Raw genomic sequence first — 22,108 nt, 5'->3', positions numbered from 1 at the left:
TATTTCTTGGCATGACTTCTTGTAGTTGATCCACTAGGAAGCATTAATGGATTTTTCATGTTGTTCTCCTTGCCCCCTTGAGTTCCATGGATGAGTGATGGCGGATTCGTATCATTCCCCTTTTTCTCGAAAAGGTTCATCCTTGAATCTGCATTAATGTCAAAAGGAGACAAATTACTAACATTGAAAGCGATGGAAACATCATACTCACCTGGTAAGTCTATCTTGTAGGTGTTGTCATCAATGTGCTCCAAGACTTGTAATGCTCTATCTCCATGTTTATCAAACTTAATCTTCCTTTGGTTGGGAAACTTTTCCTTGCGAAAATGTACCCAAACCCAATCTCCAGGTTTAAACACATCATGCCTTTTTCTCTTGTTGGCACGGTTGGCATAGCTTTTGTTCTTCATGTTCATATGAATCCTAGCCTTAGCGTGCATCTCCTTTACCAATGTAGGCTTTTCTTCACTTTTAGGAAATCCCTTCAACAAAGAAACAGAACTAGAAGGTAGAGAAAAAGTGTTAATGTTAGTCAAACTATGCAAAAACTCCTTAAACCGAATCATCAAGACTGGTCTACCCTCTCTCACACTGTTTTGGATCTCTCTCTTTTTCACATACACAATTGGGCCATTAATTTGTTTTATTATTTTTGTGGCCTCTTTTCCTTCATCCTTACTCTTTTCTCTCTTTTGTTCCTTTGACAATTCACTCTCTAATGGGCTATTAATTTGTTTTGTTTGCCCTGTGGTTTCTTCCTCCTCCTTTTCTTCACTCTTTTCTGGTTCTTTTGAACTTGAAGCCTCACTCTCATTTTCTTTCAAGGCCGAAACCTCTCTTTCTCTCTCAATTATCTTCCTTTGATCTTCATATACTTCTTGAGGTGATAATGGATCAATAACCATCTATTTATCCTCAATTGAAGATTGGCAATCCTCTTCTGGAAACACATCTTCAAATTCTTGCAAAGGATCAACAAACATACTTGGCAAAGATGGGTTAAGATCATTGATGGTCAAACAAACTTCTTTGCACAAAGGCACAATTATAGGTTGAATTTGTCTTTCCTTTTCTTCTCCCTCTTTCTTTTTATTTTCACTCAGTTTATTTTTACACTCTTTTTCTTTATTGACAGCTTCAAAACTCATCTTTTGATTTCCATATTGGTCTTCACATGCTTCTGTTGAGGAACATGATCTTGGGCCAGTCATCCATCCATCCTTTGTGAATGAATACCTATCTACATTCTTCCTTCCTTGCACCCTTTCTAATTTATTGTTCAAATTCCTAAAGTAATGATTAGGATTTTTGACCTCCTCATCTTTAGTTGTTTGAAATCTAGTTGGTGTAGTACTTGGACGAGCTTTTGTTGTATTAGAGCGCTGGGCGGCTTTAATCTCCTTCAATTCCTTTCTCATATCTTGGAAGAAACTGTTGAAGCTTCTAAACTGTTCTTGGATTGATTCCATTACAAGTTTTAATTGGGAATCATCTATTTGACTTTCATCCTCATTATTATCTTCAAACTAATTGCCTGAACTCATGGTTAGTGTTCAAAGAGAAAACACAAAAGATTTGAGTTAATGGTAAATCACTCCCTCACATGTTTACACTCTTTAATCACTCCTTGCAATTCTTCCAATTGAACTTCAGAATCTTAGTTCAACCAACCAACTCAAAGTCACGTTTACAATCAAGGAATAAAAACTTAACAATGAAAAGCAAGCACAAATTCTAGAAGGAAGACTCAAAACGAGATGGATAGTAGCACAAGAACATAAACAATGCACTACTTTAACTATCAATTAGAGTGTAGTAAACAAGCAAACACACCCTAACAATGTAATAGAAGCAATAGAAAGTTTAAACAAAAATAAAGAAACTAGAATTTAAAAGACAATTACTGGATATAATGTATGATTTTAGCTTACTACAAAGTAAACCAAATATGGACCTAATAATTCTACCCAAAACAAAGCAAGCAATCAAAGAAAAACCAAAAGAAAACAATTTTCTTACTAGGGTCAGAACCGAGCACGGGCGTGCTAGATGGAGCACGGGCGTGCGTTGAAGGCCTAGTCCAACTAGTGGAAGTCAGGAACTAGCACGGGTGTGCTTGAGGTGAAGCATGGGCGTGCTGCCTTGTTTCCTTTTTCAATGCAACCCAATTTAAGTAGGATTCTTAGATTTGACAAGGATTGTAGTAGATTTTGCTCAATCTCAAAAGATATGGTCAACTAATTTTTTTATTATCTTATCCACAAGTAGTTAAGATTGGATTTATCACAAGATTATAGTGGATAACTAAATCCCATAAAATATGGTCAAATCCCTTTAGGATTAGGAATAATCCCACTAAATATGGTCAAATCTCCTAAGGATTAGGAATAATCCCACAAAATATGGCAAAATCCCACAAAATAAGGTAAAATCCCTTTGAATTAGAATCAAATCCCTTGGATTCAGGAACAAAATCAAGATCCACACAAGCAATTTCAATGGTGGATGAAATTTTCTTTCTCTACTTTTTTTTTTTTTTTAGCAACAAGATCTAAGATCTAAACTTCTAGAATTGAAACAAGCACGAAATTACTAAATTTAATTGAAGCAGAAATGAATTGAAACAATCAAATAAGAAAACAAACACAAAAGAAATAAGATGAAGAAGAAAACAAACACAAAAACAAGAAGAATAAGAAAACAAATAAACACAAACCCTAGAGCTAAGATAAATAAGAATTTACCTTAATCTTTGGCTCTGATACCAAACTGACGCGGAACCCAATGGAAATAAATTCCATGAACTCAATGACAAGTTTTGGAAGAGATCCAAGATCAAACTAAACCCCTCTCTATGGCACCCAAAGCTTAAAGAAGCAAGAACACCAATAATAGAGAAAAAGAATAAGATAAACGCCACAATTAGATTGATAAGTTTACCTTGATTCTTGATGTAATTAGAAGAATGCAATCTCACACTCTCTAAAAACATGAACACGCCAAAGGCATGGAAGAAGAAAATCTCTCTTTAATTGATTGAATAATTGTTTTAATAATTACAAAATAACAAGCTATTTATACTAATCTAAGAGGTCCAGATCCTTAAAGGATTTAGAGTTAGCTAAGGAGTAGGATTTAGCAAATCTAAACCAACTAAGGATAAGACTAATAAAATTATAACAACTTAAGGATTTGGATATCTAATCCAAATCGACTAAAGATTGACTAAATCTAAACAAAATAAGGCTAATTAATCAAGGGGGGCCGAAATATTGGAGGCCCAACCCATTAACAAAGCAAAAAACTCAAAATAAGCTAACTAACTTAATGAGAGGCAGGGACAAGCACGGCCTGGGTGTGCTATTTGGCACGGGCGTGCTTCAATGTAGGAGTTCCCTCGTGAGAGTCAGAGGGAAGCACGGCCAGGGTGTGCTATTTGGCACGGGGGTGCTTCAGAGTCAGAGGGAAGCACGGCCTGGGTGTGCTATTTGGCACGGGAGTGCTTCAAGGTAGTTGTTTTTCTTAGCAAGTCAGACGAGGGCACGGCCTGGGGTGTGCCATCTAGCACGGGCGTGCTAACCAATTCACAGTTTAGGCATGTCATGTTTTGGAAATTCAGGTTCCAACTCAACATGTGCTTCCATTAATGTGAGAAACTTAGATGCCTTCCATGCTTCCTTGAGCTTTATGGTTGAGTGGTCTTGATTTCGTATCAGCCAGCCTCTCTTTGAGGTCAACCCTGAAAATGCCAATTTGCCCCTTTCGAGATTTCAGTATGACACTGTACAGTTCATAGAAGGGAAGACTGCAAACTCCCGAATTCTCTTTGATTTCTGGATGGTGCAAATAAACTGCCTGGTTCATTTAATGCTGAAGATGTCCTATCTGCCGGGAATGATTATGGCAAGGTCCGGAAAGAGATACCCCACACTGCAAGCTTGGGAGTGTCCGGTGAATGAAGGGACCTTTGGACTAGGTTATGAGCCCACTGATGAAGACCGTGCTGAGAGGACCTGGAGAAGAAAGAGGGAGAGTATACAAATGCGGCCTTACCGTTTGACTTTGAATGGTTATTTCTGTAAACCGGGAGAAACAAATCCTTATTGTGGCTTCCAGGAACCATTCTACTTCCCGACAACTAAGAAAATGCTGCCCGGGCTGGAAATATTTGCTGATACCTGGGATAACAAGCCAGAAGCGATAACTGAATTGGAAGTGGAAGACTTCATACAGCCCAGTCTCTTTGACGAGGTTGCAGTCATCACAGGAAATGATTGGAACCAAGACCTGCTGAGCCTGATCAAGCCGTACAAAGGGCCTCTCACCAACTGGTACGGCGAGGAGGAGTGCGCTGCTGATAAACCCCCTCCCGAGTCAAACCTAGAGTCAAAGTCTGTAATCAAGTCCTGTACTGAGTCTGAGTCTGACCCCGAGTCTGAAACCAAGTCAGAGTCCAGTTCCAGTTCTGAGTCGTCTGTGTCGGATTTAGAAAATCCAGACTTCAAGTTTGATGTAATTTTTGAGGACGATTCCGTCCTAATCAATAAGAGCTTGCAAATTATTGGCTACCCCGTGTCTATCTTTCCAAGCATTTCCAAGCAAAAATAATGAAAATCAAATAAATGAAATAAAAAATGAAAAAGAAAAAATAATAATTGGCAAAGAAGAAAATGAACATACATACATTGCATTTGACTGTGTGAACAAGGAACATGTCATTGAATGCTTGAAGAAGTTTGCCGATTGCTTCATGTGGAAGGCAAGTGACATCACGGGAATTGACCCGGCAATAGCAGTGCACAAGATTCCAGTATACCCTGAGGCTAAGCCAGTAAAACAGAAGCTAAGAAGGCTGAAAACAGAATGGTCCTTGAAAATCAAGGAGGAAGTAATGAAGCAACTGGAGAATAAGTTCATAGAACCCATTGCCTACCCGACGTGGTTAGCAAATATTGTGCCGGTGCCGAAGAAAGATGGCAAAGTCAGAATGTGTGTGGATTACCGGGATTTGAATAAAGCATGTCCGAAGGACGACTTCCCCCTGCCGCATATTGACTTGTTGGTGGACCGAATGGCCGGACACGAGATGGTCTCCTTGACCGATCTTGCTGTCGGATACAATCAAATAATGATGCATTTGCCAGACAAAGAGAAGACGGCATTCATCACGGAGTGGGGAACCTACTACTACAGGGTTATGCCTTTTGGGCTCAAAAATGCCGAGGCGACCTATCAAAGAATGGCAACGACCATCTTCCATGACATGATTCACAAAGAAGTAGAAGTGTATGTGGACGATATGGTTGTTAAATCAAAAACAGCTGAAGAACATACAACAGCACTCGAGAAGTTCTTCCTTAGACTTCGAAAGTACAATTTAAAGCTCAACCCGGCAAAATGTCTGTTTGGGGCTACATCCAGAGTATTTCTGGGGCATATGGTTAGTCGGAAGGGCATAGAGATTGACCCTTCAAAAGCCAAAGCCATTCTGGAAATGCCAGCACTGAAAACGGAAAAAGAAGTTTAGAGTTTCCTGGGAAGGCTACAGTACATCAGCCGGTTCATTAATCAATTGGCCGATACTTGTGGTCCGATTTTCAAATTACTCAAGAAAGGAGTAGCCGTCAAATGGAATGAGGATTGTCAGAAAGCTTTTGACCAAGTCAAGCAATATCTGTTATCCCCGCCAGTTTTACAGCCACCAAGGCTAGGAAAACCTTTGCTATTGTACCTATCAGTGACAGAAGAAGCGATGGGTGCAATGCTAGCTCAACAAGCAGAAGATACAAGGGTAGAAAATGTCGTGTATTACCTCAGCAAGAGAATGCTAGACTACGAGCTAAAATACAATAAGATAGAGAAGTTGTGTCTGGCTCTAGTTTGGGCCTGTACAAAGTTGCAGCACTACCTCTCGTCCTACACCACATACGTTATTTCTGAATCGAACCCCTTGAAATTCCTTATAGAGAGGCCAGTTCTTGACAGTAAGATGGCTAAGTAGGTGTCGGTGCTCGCAGCCTATGATTTAAAATTTGTACAAAGGAAGGCAGTGAAAGGCGGAGCCTTGGCTGATCAATTAGCAGAATTACCAGTCGAAGACCGAATGCCGGAGGTAGAATTTCCTAATGAAGGCTTGTTGAGCTTGGAAAGTGAAGTCTGGGAAATGTACTTCGATGGAGCTTCAAACTAGCATGGAAATGGGGTTGGAGTCGTATTCAAAACTCCTTGTGGAGAATATGTCCCGATCGCAGTCAAATTAGATTTCGACTGCACCAACAATGAAGCCGAGTATGAAGCTTGCATAAAGGGGTTAGAAGCAGCCCTGGAAAAGGAAATAAAGGTCCTCAAGGTTTTCAGGGATTCCAATTTAATAGTCTCCCAAGCTTTGAGAAAATGGAAAATTAAGGAAGAGCATTTGGTTCCTTACCTACAACGCTTGGACGAATTGGCTCAGCGATTTGAGGATTTATCCTTCCACTACCTACCGCGAGCCAAAAATCAGTTTGCTGATGCTCTGGCTACTTTGGCCTCCATGGTTAATGTAGGGAGAGACCAAGTCATTCGACCTCTGACAGTTCGGCTACAGAAACAGCCAGCACATATCATGAATTTGGTAGATGACAAGCCCTAGTATTGGGATATAAAGAATTATCTTCAGAATGAAGCCTACCCGAAGGGATCCACCAAGACTGATCAACGAACATTGAGACAGTTAGCATCCGGATATTTCCTTACTGGGGGAGTTCTGTATAAAAGAAGTTGGAATGGCTTGCACCTAAGGTGCGTTGATGAGGGAGAAGCCCAAACCATCATGGATTCCTTACATAATGGGGAGTCTGGTCCACACATGCACGGGATAGCCTTGGCTCGGAAAATCGTGAACCTGGTTTATTACTGGTCAACCATGAATGCAGATTACGTGAGGCACGAGCAGAAGTGCCATGTGTAACATCCCTTCCCGATCCACCCGTAAACCCGAATGAACCGAACCGAGACGCTACAAACTGGTTGACTTTATGTCTTGTCATGCTGGTATCATAATGTATATTGAATATAATATCATGCTGATGTTATTTACAATAATAATGTAATTAATAATATTTACAAAACATGATACTAGTTTCAAAATGAAATGGGTCCAACTGTGTGCCCTGTACATGCCATAAAAAAAGGGTAGACAAAAGATACACATCCAAATGAGTAGCTACCCTGAAGACTGAGTCTTCTACAGATGAACTGCAGCAGTTGCAAGCTGACTCTCTACGGTCCAAACTCAAAACCTGCGAGTTAAACAGGTAACTCGCTGAGCAAATAAAGCTCAGTGGATATCTCAACATATAAAGAAACAATTAAGCACATACATAGATAGAAATAAGCATGTAAATGCATATGGATAATTAAACATATAAGCACATATAGCAGGATCATTTCCTTATACCTTGATTATCTTTCTTACTGTTTATAATACTGTATGATTCATGAAATGTTATGTCCAGATATCTGTATGGCTCCATAAGGTTATAGTGAAACCGAAGTGATAAGAAAAAATATATGAATACTGTATGCTTGGCTGCTATGGCCCGTATATAATCATATCCACTCAACGGCCTGTAGCCGGAGTATCAAACTGTATGGGGTGCAGATCTGCTATCCTATATCGCGACATAGCCTTATCTACATGGTTTCTGCCTAACCTCAATGGAGCCTAATGTTGGTATGTCAATAATATAACAACAACATCATATTCATAGTTCATAACTTCATAATTCATAATGTTTATTTGATTTCACATCATTTGTATGCTTGAATGTTGTTTTAATATATGTTCTAATGTTGTATTTTTGTTGTAAAATGATTGGAAGCATACAAGTTGAGCAAAGGAATCCAATTGCATAGAAAATAAAGTCCAAAAGTGCATGAAAACACAAGTCGCGAGCGCGCCTTGCAAAGTCGCAAGCGCGTAATGCACACCTGAAGGTCAGTGAGTTTCCAGGTGAAAGTCGCGAGCGCACATTGCAAAGTTGCGAGCGCGAGATGCAAAAATGAGAGTCAGTGTGTTATCAGGCACAAGTCGCGATCGCGTACAGTGCAAAATGAGAGTCAGAGAGTTTCAGGTGAAAGTCGCGAGCGCGCAAATGAAAGTCGCGATCGCGTACAGTGCAAAATGAGAGTCAGAGAGTTTCAGGTGAAAGTCGCGAGCGCGCAAATGAAAATCGCGATCGCGTACAGTGCAAAATGAGAGTCAGTGAGTTTCAGGCACAAGTCGCGACCTCTTCAGGCAATTCGCGCGCGCGCGTTGCGTTTTCCAACCTGCACAGTCTGTACTCTTTTGGTCATATCTCTCAATATACAACTCCAATTTGGATGATTCAAAAACCCATGTAAATCTAACACATAGAGGAACAAATAACGCTTCTATAACACGTCCTAATTCCATCATTAAATGGGGTCAAAATCAAGATGAATTTACTGGTAAAAGTTCCAGCAAAACCTGTTTCAGCATAAACTCACCATTTACTTCATTTATTCACTTCCTCCCCTGTTTCTCCCCTGTTTTCTCACCATTACCAGTCCTCCCACTCAACATGAAGCAATATTGTCTCATTAGCAACACACCACACAATTTCTCATGCAAAGAAAATGGTAAATGAAAAGAGATATCAAACCTTTACTCCAAAAAGCTTGAGTTCCTCTTTAACTTCCTTTCTCTACTACCTTTGAACTCCCTTCTCCTATACACATTAGAATTCTTATAACTTATCTACAATATAGCTCAATTAGAGGTTGAATAATATAAAGCTTCAAGAAATTTTACTTACTTGGAGAAAATTGAGGTTGCCTTAAACTACCATGAAAATGGATGGAGAAAGGAAGGAGATGAAGAAGATGAAGATAAGGATGAAAATGGGAAAGTGAAAATGATTATCACGGGTAGGCCATCAAGATATCAAGACAATTGATGTGAAACTTCCTAAATGGTACCTCAAGTGTCAACAGGTTACTACTAAAGACCCAAGCTTGGTCTTTTAATGCAAATAAATCCTCACCCATATGCTTTGATCTTTTTCTCTCAATCAAGTAAGTCCACTTATAATCCCATTCTACCCCAACCGGGTTTGGTCTGGCCTGACTCAACTCGACTCTATGAAAAGACTCGACTCAGTGCTAAGACTCGACTCGGTAGGATGTCACACCATGAGTGTCAAATTTTTGCTAAGCTGCAAAGACAGCCTCCGGTCAATTTAAATCCCATTGCTTCACCTTGGCCCTTCGCAACTTGGGGCATAGACGTGATCGGAAAAATCCACCCAAAGGCTTCCAATGGTCATCAATTCATCCTGGTTGCTGTTGATTATTTCACTAAGTGGATTGAGGCAGCCTCCTATTCGGTCTTGAATGCCAAGAAGGCGGCACAGTTCGTTCGTACTAACATCCTTTGTCGGTACGGAACGCCATTCGAGATTGTTACTGATAACGGGTTGTGAATATGCAAATTTTGAGGCCCAAAGAGCCATTTTTTCCGGACTGCAAACAATCCGATCGGACCGGAGGTCATTCAAAAAGTTCACCGGAAGTGTGCCAATATGGTACTTGAAATGTCCGAAAAATTACGAGGATCACGGAACTGGTCTCGGAATATTTTTTGGAGGTCCGGAACTCCCGAAAAAGCCTCCGGAACGAAAAAAGAAAAAAGAGAGGGGAAAAGGCACACATGCCCGCCCGCGGGGGTGGGCATGCCCGCCCAGCCCAGGCGGGCAGGGGCGCCCGGGGTCACGTTTTTTTCCTATAAAAAACAGCTCTGGGGCTCCGTTTTGAGACACTCAGTCTGTGTTGACGGACGCTCCTTCTCCCTACGCTCTTTGCGACTCTTTACTGCTTTCTTGCATTTTTTTTATTTTAGTTTTATTTTATTGTTGTGATACTTGGTCACTTAAAATTAAATTAAAATTAATTCCCTTAACGAGGAGCTTAACCTGGAGTTAAGAAGCGGTCGACGATTAAATCAGGTACATGAACTGAACTCTGCCTATTTAATTTTAGCACTTCATGCATGCTTCTTTTCTACTCCTAATAATTCTACAACTGCATAAATGCATCCATGTCATCATTAGGCAAACAAATTGCCTCAATTAAATAAATTTAGGCTAAATGCCCGATTAATTAATAATCGTGGTATTAAAGCCTAAATCCGACAATATTGGCTTAAAACACCTAGTTAATTAATAGCTATGGTGTAATCGCCTTTATTTCAAACAAATCCGGCTTAAGTCCAATTAATTAATAATTGTGGCTAAAAGCCTTAATCGATCACGTTTTGGCAACAAATTGCCTACAATTAAATCGATCTTTTGGCAAAATGCCTTAAAATTAATCAACTTATTTTGGCAAAAAGCCTTAAATCAATCATTTTGGCGACAATCGCCCAATCAACATCATTTTGGCAATCAAATTGCCTAAATCACTCTTTTCGGCTAAAAGCTTTAAAATCAATCATTCTGGCGACAATCGCCTAAAATTAATCATTTTTTGGCAACGAATGCCTAAATCAATCTTTTTGGCTAAAAGCCATTAAAATCAACATTTTTGGCATCAAATGCCTAAAATCAAATCAATCAATTTTCAGGCAAAATGCCTAAACAAAATGCACAAAAGCATACACACACTCATGCATTAAGCATACCCATTCAAAGCCCTTCAAAGAAGGCCTATCGAACTACGTTGACTTTGATCTTCCATTCAAACGGAAGTACGTAGGCACGTTCGGGATTTAACCCCGGGCGGCAAGTCGAAATCACATAAACATTTTTCATTGGTCCAATTACCATGCAAAGCATTAATTCATTGGTTAGTTTATCAGCATGACATAGTCTCGGGATCCATCTCGGGTTTGCAAACCATGCCTTAAACATTGGAATAATTAGCCTAGACTTAGGTTAATTAAAATTGGAGTCACTTAGGGTTTTTCCTAGTTTACCCTAAAATAATTAAACAAGGTGGCAACTCATACATTCACGTGCATTTCTTCCTTTAGTCATATGCATTCACTATGCTATGATATTTGGGGGAGGGGTTCACAGTTTGGCGACTTCACTGGGGATGTTATGTAATCATTTTGCATAAAGTGGACTACGACCGTTGTGTAAACTAACCTGCCCTTCTCAGGGTATTATTTTACTATGCTTTGTTTTGCAGGGTACCCTAGCGAAGATTAAGTGTTCTTTCTTTAAGAATGCTTAATAAGGAGAATTTGGACCTAATGAAAATTTACTTTAAATCATTTAAATTTGTTGATTTATTTGCACGAATTGAGAATCTTTTTCTCCATTGCATAAAAAACAAATTTCAAATGAATTTCTTCTCTCTCTGTTCAAACTTCTGAGTCTGGATAGCAAGTAGCGCTGATCGGCAGGTCTCTTTGATTATGTCGACGGACAGCCAAAGCGTCCTCCCTGTTGCCGAAAACCATCCCTAATCCTTTTGGGGATGGCCCATGGGCATGCGTACTGTTGGACCCACGCGAAACTCTTTGTTTCACATGTGGTTAGGTATATCCATGCTCAAGGCTCAAGGGTCCCTTTATAAGCCGATTCTCTATTCGTGTCATAGCCTATAGAACCTACCCTCTAGGACTGTATGCACCTAATGATGAGAACCATACCATTAAAACAGATTATGACGTGCTGTTACGTGCATTCACGACATACCATAAACATGGGGTAAACGCAAAGAGGACGGAAAACACTCTTTCACCATTAGTCATGCACAGTTGGACAAGGAGTCAACCTACCTCATACACCAAACACTATACCTAATCCAACTACCCTTGTACTTTCAGGTGCCCACGATCCAAGTGCCCACATCAGTGCCAGCCACACCTACAGTACTATCACCAGCTTCACCAGCTTCACCAGCTACACCAGCTTCACCCACAACTTCAACAGCTTTACCTGCATCAATGGCATCACTTGCTGATATCCAAACCCTCATCGAACAACTAGAGGCTAGAATGGAGGCCAGAATGAATGAGGCATTGGCTGCCCAAAGGACTGCCCTGATAGCTGAGCTGGGCAATGGTAATGGAAATGGGGCTTCGGCCGGGGGAAGTGGACCTGCTGCCTCCAATCAGGGTCCTGCTGCTGAGCCAACAAACCCTACCTTGAACCTGGACGACATGCCCTCCAAAACTGCTTCCGAGCTAGAAGCTCAAAGGATGAGGGAAAAGTTGGAACTGCTGGAAAGGTCTATCACTGCCCTGAAGACCCACAAGGAAGTGGTGGACATGGACTCTTTGTCTTTGTTCCCCGAAGCCAGGTTACCAACTAAATTCAAAATGCCCAACATGGACAAGTTTGATGGAACCACTTGTCCTAAAACACATTTGAAAATGTATGTGGGTGCCCTAAACCCATTCGGATTGAGCAGTGAGCTCCTTGCTCAGTTGTTCCAACAATCTCTTACCGGTGCTGCATTAAGATGGTTTGTTAGCCTTGATCGGTCTAAGATGAAGACCTGGGAGGATATCTGTAATGCATTCAATTCACAGTACCACTACAATATGGAGGTGGATGTTACTCGAAGAGAGTTAGAGACCACCAAGCAGAAGAATAATGAGCCTTTCTCCTCGTTCCTTACGAGGTAGAGGGCCAAGGCTGCCCAGATGATTAATTGGCCTTCTGAGCAGGAGCAGGTCAATATAATAATAAAAAACCTGCAGCCTGTTTACCAACAACGGTTGCAAACCCAGTACCTACCAACGTTCCAGTCGCTCATCGCCACTGCTACAAAGGTGGAAGATCTGATCCAAATAGGGCAACTGAAAGATGACTCAGGAACCTCTAAATACAAGAAGCCTAGCCAAGCTAGCAAAGTCCACGAAGTGGCGAGCATCACCCCCACTAACCCATTACGTGTAGGGAACATGAGGAACGGTAATCAGTCGAGAAGAACATACACTGACCTTGGAATGCCAATCCTTTTGGTTTTTAGAGAGGCTGTCAAGGCCAACTATATCAAGCCTCTAGAAGCAAGGCCACCTCCCAATCCATTGCCAAGAAACTACAAGGCAGATGAATATTGCGAGTATCATCAGGGATACGGGCACAAGACCGAAGCCTGCTGGACACTCAAAAACCGCATCCAGGACCTAGTAGACAATGGCTCGATCATTCCGAGGAGTAAGCCTAACATTAGCACTAATCCTTTGCCAAATCATGGGATAAATGCTATTATGACTGACCAGGAACCAATCGATCCTTTCAAACTGTTCCTTAAAATGAACAGCATCTGTGTCTTGGATTTGAATGACCTGAGCGAAGAAGTCGATGCCATTACCAGGAGCGGGAGGCAGTACGAACCGTTGGTCTTGGATAAAATCCAGAATAAACCCTATCAGAAGGTAAAGGAGCCGAAGGAGGACCCAGTACTCTCACAATTGAAAAAGACACAAGCTAGGGTGTCAATCTGGGAACTTTTGGCATCATCCTTTCCTCATCGCCAAGCTCTCTGCAAGGCTTTGAGCCAATTACAGACATCAGTGGAGATTAGCCCTGAAGTACTAGTATCCACCCTTACCCAATCATCCAAAGTACAAAGCATCGAGTTTTCTGACGAGGATTTGCCTAAGGAAGGGGGCAGTCATAATAATGCCCTGTATGTCACGGTCTAGACCAGAGACAAAACTGTGCCCATGGTTCTCGTTGACAATGGGTCAGCTCTGAATGTCTGCCCACTAAGGGTAGCCAGTTGCCTGGGGTTAGAAGAAACAGATTTCACCCCCTCTGATCAGATAGGAAAGGCCTATGACAGTACCCGAAGGGAAGTGTTGGGAGTTGCCACGCTGAAGTTAACTGTCGGGCCAGCAGTGATGGAAGTCCCATTCCAGGTAATTGATGTACCAACTAGCTTCAACCTGCTCCTGGGTCGGCCATGGATACATCATACTAAGGCGGTGCCCTCATCCCTACATCAAAAGGTCAAATTCCCCTATGAAGACAAAGTTATCACCATTCAAGGAGATGACTACAATCAGCTTAAAAGACCAAAGGGCCAACCTCTCTTTGAGGTCAACCCTGAGACCGCCAACCTACCCCTTTCGGGATTTCAGTATGATACTGTACAGTTCATGGAAGGGAAAACTGCAAACTCTCGAATTCTCTTTGATTTCGGGACGGTACAGATAAACTGTATAGTTCCTCTGATGCAGAAAATGTCCTATTTGCCAGGAATGATTATGGCGAGGTCTGGGAAAACATATCCTGCACTACAAGCTTGGGAATGCCCAGTGAATGAAGGGACCTATGGACTGGGTTATGAGCCCACTGACGAAGAGCGTGCTGAGAAAACCCGAAGAGGAAGGAAGGAAAGTATACAGATGCGGCCTTACCTTCTCACTTTGAACAGTTACTTCTGCAAACCCGGAGAAGCAGTTCCTTACTGTGGCTTTCGGGAGCCCTTTTGCTGCCCAACCGTTAAGAAGATGCTGCCTGGGATAGAAATATTCTCGAATGTTTGGGGCAACAAGCCCAAGATAGTAACCGAGCTAGAGGCAGAAGACTTCATGCAGCCTAATCTCTTTGATGAGGTTGCAGTTATCACCGGAAGTGATGGGAATCAAGACTTGTGCAACCTGATCAAGCCGAGCGAAGGACCTCTTGACAATTGGTACGCCGAGAAGGAGCACACTGCTGACAAACCCCCTCCCAAGTCAAACCTAGTACCTCCCTCTGTAAACAAATCCTGTATTGAGTCTGAGTCTGACCCCGAGTCTGAAATCGGGTCAGAGTCTAGTTCTGAGTCGTCCCTGTCGGATCTAGAGGATCCAGATTTCAAATTTGATGTAATCTTTGAAGACGATTCCGTCATCATCAATAAAGGCTTGCAAATTCTTGATTACCCTGCGTGTCTATCTTTCCAAGCATTTCCAAGCAAAAGTAATAATCAAATAAATGAAATAAAAGATGAAAAAGAAAAAATAATGATTGGCAAAGAGGAAAATAAATGCACATACATTGCATCTGATTGTATGAACAGGGAACATATCAGTGAATGTTTGAAGAAATTTGCTGATTGCTTCATGTGGAAAGCGAGTGACATCACGGGAATTGACCCAGCAATAGTGGTGCACAAGATTCCAGTGTATCCGGAGACCAAGCCGGTGAAACAGAAGCTCAGAAGACTGAAGACAGAATGGTCCTTAAAAATCAAGGAGGAGGTTGCCAAGCAGCTAGAGAATAAGTTCATAGAACCCATCGCCTACCCGACTTGGTTAGCAAACATAGTGCCGATTCCTAAGAAGGATGGAAAGGTGCGAATGTGTGTGGATTACAGGGATTTGAATAAAGCTTGTCCGAAGGATGATTTTCCCCTGCCACATATTGACTTACTGGTGGATCGAATGGCTGGACACGAAATGGTCTCTTTGATCGATCTTGCTGTCGGGTACAATCAAATAATGATGCATTCGCCAGACAAAGAGAAGACGGCATTCATCACAGAATGGGGAACCTACTGCTATAGGGTCATGCCCTTCGGGCTCAAAAATGCCGGGGCAACCTATCAAAGAATGACAACAACCATCTTTCACGACATGATTCACGGAGAGGTGGAAGTGTATGTGGATGATATGGTGGTTAAGTCGAAAACAATCGAAGAACATACGACCGCACTTGAGAAGTTCTTCCTTTGACTTCGAAAGTATAATTTGAAGCTCAACCCGGCAAAATGTCTGTTTGGAGCCACATCCGGAGTATTTCTGGGGCACATGGTTAGTCGGAAGGGCATAGAGATTGATCCTTCGAAAGCTAGAGCTATTCTGGAAATGCCAGCACCAAGGACCGAAAAAGAAGTCCGAGGTTTCCTAAGAAGGCTACAGTACATCAGCCGGTTCATCAATCAGTTGGCCGATACTTGTAGTCTGATTTTCAAACTACTTAGGAAAGGAGTAGCAGTCAAATGGAATGAGGATTGTCAGGCGGCTTTCAACCAAGTCAAGCAATACCTGCTATCCTCGCCTGTTTTACAACCACCAAGGCTAGGAAAGCCTTTGCTACTGTACCTGTCTGTGACAGAAGAAGCAATGGGTGCCATATTAGCTCAACAAGCAGAAGATACAAGGATAGAAAATGTCGTGTATTACCTTAGCAAGAGGATGCTGGAATATGAGTTGAAATACAACAAGATAGAGAAGTTGTGTCTGGCTCTAGTCTGGGCCTATACCAAGCTGCAACACTACCTCTCGTCTTACACTACACACGTAATCTCTGAATCGAACCCCTTGAAATTCCTTATGGAAAGGCCGGTTCTTGACTGTAAGATGGCAAAGTGGGTGTCAGTGCTTGCGGCTTATGATTTAAAGTTTGTACAACGGAAGGCAGTAAAAGGTGGAGCCTTGGCTGACCAATTAGCAGAATTACCGGTCGAAGACCAGATGCCGGAGGTAGAATTTCCTGATGAGGATTTGTTAAGCATGGAAAGTGAGGTCTGGGAGATGTACTTCGATGGAGCTTCAAACTACCATGGAAAAGGGGTTGGAGTCGTATTCAAAACTCCTTGTGGAGAATACGTCCCAATCGCAGTCAAACTAGATTTCGACTGCACCAACAATGAAGCCGAGTATGAAGCTTGCATCAAGGGGTTGGAAGCGGCCCTAGAAAAAGAAATAAAAATCCTTAGGGTTTTCGGAGATTCCAACCTAATAGTCTCTCAAGCCCTAAGGAAATGGAAGATCAAGGAAGAGCGGTTGGTTCCTTACCTACAGCGCTTAGATGAATTGGCTCAGCAGTTTGAGGAACTATGTTTTCACTACCTGCCGCGCGCCAAAAATCAGTTTGCAGATGCTTTAGCAACCTTGGCTTCCATGGTTAATGTGGGGAGAGACCAAGTTATTCGGCCCCTGACAGTTAGGCTTCAGAAACAGCTAGCACACGTCATGCATTTGGTAGATGACAAGCCTTGGTTTTGGGATATACAAAATTACCTTCAGAACGAAGCCTACCCGGAGGGATCCACCAAAACTGATCAACGGACATTAAGACAGTTAGCGTCTGGATACTTCCTTACTGGGGGAGTTCTGTATAAAAGAAGTTGGAACGGCTTGCACCTAAGGTGCGTTGGTGAAGAGGAGGCTCAAACCATTATGGATTCCGTGCATAATGGGGAATCTGGGTCACACATGCACGGGATAGCCTTGGCTCGGAAAATCATGAACCTAGGTTATTATTGGTCAACTATGAATGCGGATTGTGTGAGGCACGCGCGGAAGTGCCATGAGTGCCAAATTTTCGCCAAGCTGCAAAAACGGCCTCCGGTCAATTTAAATCCGATTGCTTCACCGTGGCCTTTTGCAACTTGGGGCATAGATGTAATTGGAAAAATCCACCCGAAAGCCTCTAATGGCCATCAGTTTATCCTGGTCGCTGTAGATTATTTCACCAAATGGATTGAGGCAGCCTCCTTCTCAGTTTTGAACGCCAAGAAGGCAGCGCAGTTTGTACGTGCCAACATCCTTTGTCGGTACGGAACACCATTCGAGATCATTACTGATAACGGGTCTCATTTTCAAGGCGAATTCGCTGACCTCTTAAAGCAAAAGAAGATTCAACATCATAAGTCCTCACCCTATCGCCCACAAACAAATGGGGCCGTCGAAGCTGCGAACAAGGCTATAAAAGTCATTTTGCAAAAGACAGTTCAGAAACATAGGGCATGGCATGAACAATTACCAAATGCTTTGTGGGGATACAGGACTTCTATCAGAACGCCTACTGGGGCAACTCCGTATTCTTTGGTATATGGTATGGAAGCAGTACTGCCTATTGAGCTGGAAGTTCAGTCGGCAAGAATTATCCGGGAAAGCCAGATCAGCGAAGCAGATTGGGCTGAGAATTATCATTTACAACTCTTGGGAATGGATGAGAAGTGATTGCAAGCAATCCACCAAGCTCAAGTTTACCAAAGAAGAATGGCGCGACATTTTAACAAGAAGGTTAAAGACCGGAAACTCGAAGAAGGTTGTTTAGTCGTGAAAGAAATTAGACAGCCAATCCTGGACCCACGTGGGAAGTTTCGTCCTCATTGGGCTGGACCCTACGTATTGAAGAAAATATTATCCGGCGGAGCCGTCATCTTGACTGATTTGGATGGTTTGGAATTCACAAATCCGTGTAATTTAGATCAGTTAAGAAGATATTTTGTGTAGTTGTAATCATTTGCATAATGTAGAAAGAGCTACATTAGACCTGATTCTCCTTGGAAAAAAAGAAATTATGTATCGGAGATATGTAGGCAGCCCTCTTTGGGCGCGGTCTAAGCATTAATAAAAAAAAAAACATTTCATATTTCATTCTTCTTTGCCAAATAAAAAAAAGAAAAGAAAGAACCGCTAAGTTGAAAACCCGAAAGGGCGGCTTAGGCAAAGGGGGTAGCTCGCTAAGCTGAAAACCCGAAAGGGCGGCTTAGGCAAAAATTAGAGCCTGAATAAATAAAAGTTGGCAAATGCTTGGAAAGTTCAAACGCCTAATGACAAAGTCAAATAATCCAGAATCAAGCAAGAGAGTCCAAAATAACTAAAGATAGTGTAAAGCATACATCCAAAGATAAATCCAAAGTCCCAAACGAAAGGCAAAACAAGAAAAAGATCACAAAAGTTCATAAGAGTCTAGGTATCCCGTCGCCTCCGCGGAGCGGCATCCTCTGAGTCTTCTACTGAACTCTGCCCAGCCTTGCCTGTCCGAGGGGCCAGCACAATCTCCTCACCTGTCCCAACCTCCTCTTCAACATCAGCCTGAACCCAACCTTCAAGAACACTCAGCAGTGCAGTCCTCCTTGGTCTTTCAATCGGCCAGACAGTAGCAATGAACCAGGCCCGGTACTCGGGAGAAGTCTGAACACTGGTAGGATCGGGTAAAGGTCTCACCATGCGGTGATCTCTAACCCAAGCTTTAAGGACAGCTCGGGTAACACCAGTAGTAATGGCAGCATCAGCCGAAATATCATCCATAATGGGGACAGTCTGATCTATCCCCATCTGCCTCAAAACGCGCGAAGCGCAGTACCAAGTGCAGTGGGTAAGGCCTAGGAGGTAAACCCGAGAATGGCGGAAGCTGACCTGAATAAAGCGGTTGATATTGTACCAAGGGATGAACCACAGTATCTCATTTGGACCCAATTCAACCAGCCACGAAAGTCCATGTTTCAGTAGAAGGGTGCGAGATCAAGATTTTTCGCATGCGATACTGGGAAGGATTGTAAGAAAGGGAGGTAGGAGCAGCCACCACTTGAAGATGATCCCTCAACCAAACCTGAGTAATGGATCTTTTCTATTACAAAGAAACAAATTAAAAAGAAGAAGAGGAATGAGGTAGGATAATAGGGAAGAAATACCTGGAGAATGATGGGAGAAACAGTCCAATCATCGAACCCTAAAGCGGCTTTGTCAAGGCTTCTAATGGTCTCTGCCAGCACAACACCGCCAATGCAACCCATATCCTCCATTTGCCAAACCATGGGACAAAGTCGCAAGTCTCCAAAACCTGGGTCCCGGTTGAATAAGAAACCGGCCAATAAGCAGAAAACCAGGGCCCGCATCCTCAGCCTCATCCGGTCAGGGTCGTCCAAGCAAGTCTCTGAAAATTCATCAATCAGGGGCAGCAGAATCGCCTTCTGATCATCCACAATCATAGCCCTAGTCTGTGGCCAGCTAAACCGAAACAAGTTCTCAAATGACTTAACATACCCAACTTTCACCTCGTGCCTAACCAAGGGAGCATTGGGATCACACCCTATAATCGCACAAAATTCCTCAAAAAGAGGGCACATTTCCTCCATCATAGCCCCAAACCGAAAAACGTGAGCCTCAGGATCCCAAAATCTAATACAGGCTTGCAAAAAGTCCCAGTCAACTACTACGCCCCTAAGAGTGATAACGGGAGAAATTCCATACCTCCCCAAATTGATCTTTTCAACTTTGGAGAGACTCTTGGTCCAGCTATGCATGCTATGGTTGTAAAAGGGATTCATGTTTTTATTTATTTATCCTGTTTTTATTAATTAAAAAAAATATAATAATAAATAAAATAAAATAAATAATAATAAGTAAAAAAAAAGAGGGGAGAGGAGAAACCTGACCACAATAGCTGTTTAGGCACAGAATTCGAGAGTTAGAATGAAGAAAAGGGCTGAAAACAGCCTTTTTATTTAGAAAGTCGCGCCCAAGGGCGGCTGCCCGCTCCCTCTAGGGCGGGTATGCCCACCAGGAGGGCGGGCACGCCAGCCCGGTTAGGGTGGGCATGCCCGCCCAGCCTAGGCGGGCGTGCCAAAAAAAAAAAAAAATCTTTCTTGTTCTTTTTTACAAAAGGATATGTTCTTCAAAAAAAAAAAAAAAAAAAAGAGGGGGGCAAGGTGTGTTTTTTTTTTAATTGGATCCTCTTCTGTTCAAATCTAATAAACATGCATACTTTCAGTATTAATCAAATGCAGGTACAAATAAGTTAAGTACAGAAATACAGGCCAAGATTCGGTACAGGAAAATAAAGAGGAAAGAAAATAAAGGAAAGCAAGGAAGTCTAGCAGCTATCAGCGGCGAGACCTCCTCCTCCTCCGGTCGTCAAAAGCCTGCAGTGTCCAAGCTGAAGTTAGTTCCTCCTGCATTCCAAGGATTAGCTCCATCATCTGACTGATCAAGCCATCAGGAACCTGGAAGTCACACAAAAAAATATATATATAATTCAATATACAAATCTCTTATAAATCCTTTTTATGAGAGATTTATCAGTCATTACCTCATTAATGTCATCAGGAGGAAGAGCCAGGCGATTCACACGCTCCAGGGACACCTCCCGAAGAGACGAACTACCCTCAGGAGTGTAATAGGAAATGCTGTATGGAAGGTGCAAATTGGCCAAACCCGGATGGACTGGCCTGGTAGCCTCTGAAATAGCCTGGGGAATCCTGAAGGCACCAACCGCATGGCTAGGGCCAGCTCGAGACGGACCCTCCACCGGAGTAGAAGAAGAAGGATGGGACGTAGGCCTCCTCCTTGGAGTCCTGGCCGAGGAGCCTGAAGCCCGAGAGGAACGGGTGCCGAGCGGCTGGAAAGGGGTTGACCTCGGGAGACTGTCAAGCCTAGAGCCGATGGGCCGCATCAGAAACACCTGGCAGAATTTGTCATAATCTCCACCCCGGATCAATTCCATATGTGGGATACCTTCAGTATGGGCATCTGTAAGAACCATCTGTTTGCCCGCTCGCATGTCCTCAGGAGGAGGAAGAGGAACGGAGCGACAGCCCCTAACCTGGAAGTGCACTCGCTCACCCAGGTAATAACGTCTCAGAACGGGATGTGATAAGACAAACCGCCGTCGAGACAGAGCCTCTGATCGCCTGAAATGGGGATCAGCCTCAATCCAACGTTGGAGTTGGGTATTCATCGCCCCTACCTCAGCCTATGTAAGGGAAGCAAATGTGTTAATAAATCCTTTATTTTTCACACGACCAAGGGAAATTAAGAGGGCACTCGCCTGCTCTATGGTACAAGTATCGAAGAAGCTCCGCAAATCCCCTAAAGACTTCTGGCGTAGAACAGACTGGTGATTAGCTCGGTACCATCTCCAAGCCAAAGGTACCAACCCTAGCCCAAGATCAGTACGGGACAGCTCAGGGCGGATGTAGGGAAAATACTCAAAAGCCCAAGTCTGCAAAACAAAGGAAAGGATCAATAATAAAAAGGGGGGGAAGAAAAGGAAAAGACAACACAGAATAAGGATATGCTCTTTACATTACCTCCCAGAAATAGTAGGTCCTACTGAGCTTACAGTGGCCTCGACTCAGATCGCACATATCATCATACATGCGGCTCAGAATAGCACCGGCCCAGTCGTACTTAGTAAGATGGGCCAAGTCCTCCAAACTCTTCAGAATAGAGGGATTAAACTTCTCTTTTCTGTTAGACCAGAAAGACGACGCAAACAACAGCAACAGAGTGAATCTAGCTACTTGAGTAGCCGTTAGCTCTCCCTGTCTATGTCTGGCATAAATGTCAGGGGCCTGGAGGGATAACCAGTGCCTCGAAACACTCAGATCGGGAGTAGAATAGCTAGGTCTAACAATCCGG

This window comes from Jatropha curcas, chromosome 2, assembly GCF_041381405.1.
Source record: "Jatropha curcas cultivar XTBG-Jc1 chromosome 2, XTBG_Jcur_1.0, whole genome shotgun sequence".
NCBI classification, from domain to species: domain Eukaryota; kingdom Viridiplantae; phylum Streptophyta; class Magnoliopsida; order Malpighiales; family Euphorbiaceae; genus Jatropha; species Jatropha curcas.
The sequence above is the reverse complement of the archived record's forward strand: the minus strand, read 5'-3'. Positions refer to the sequence as shown.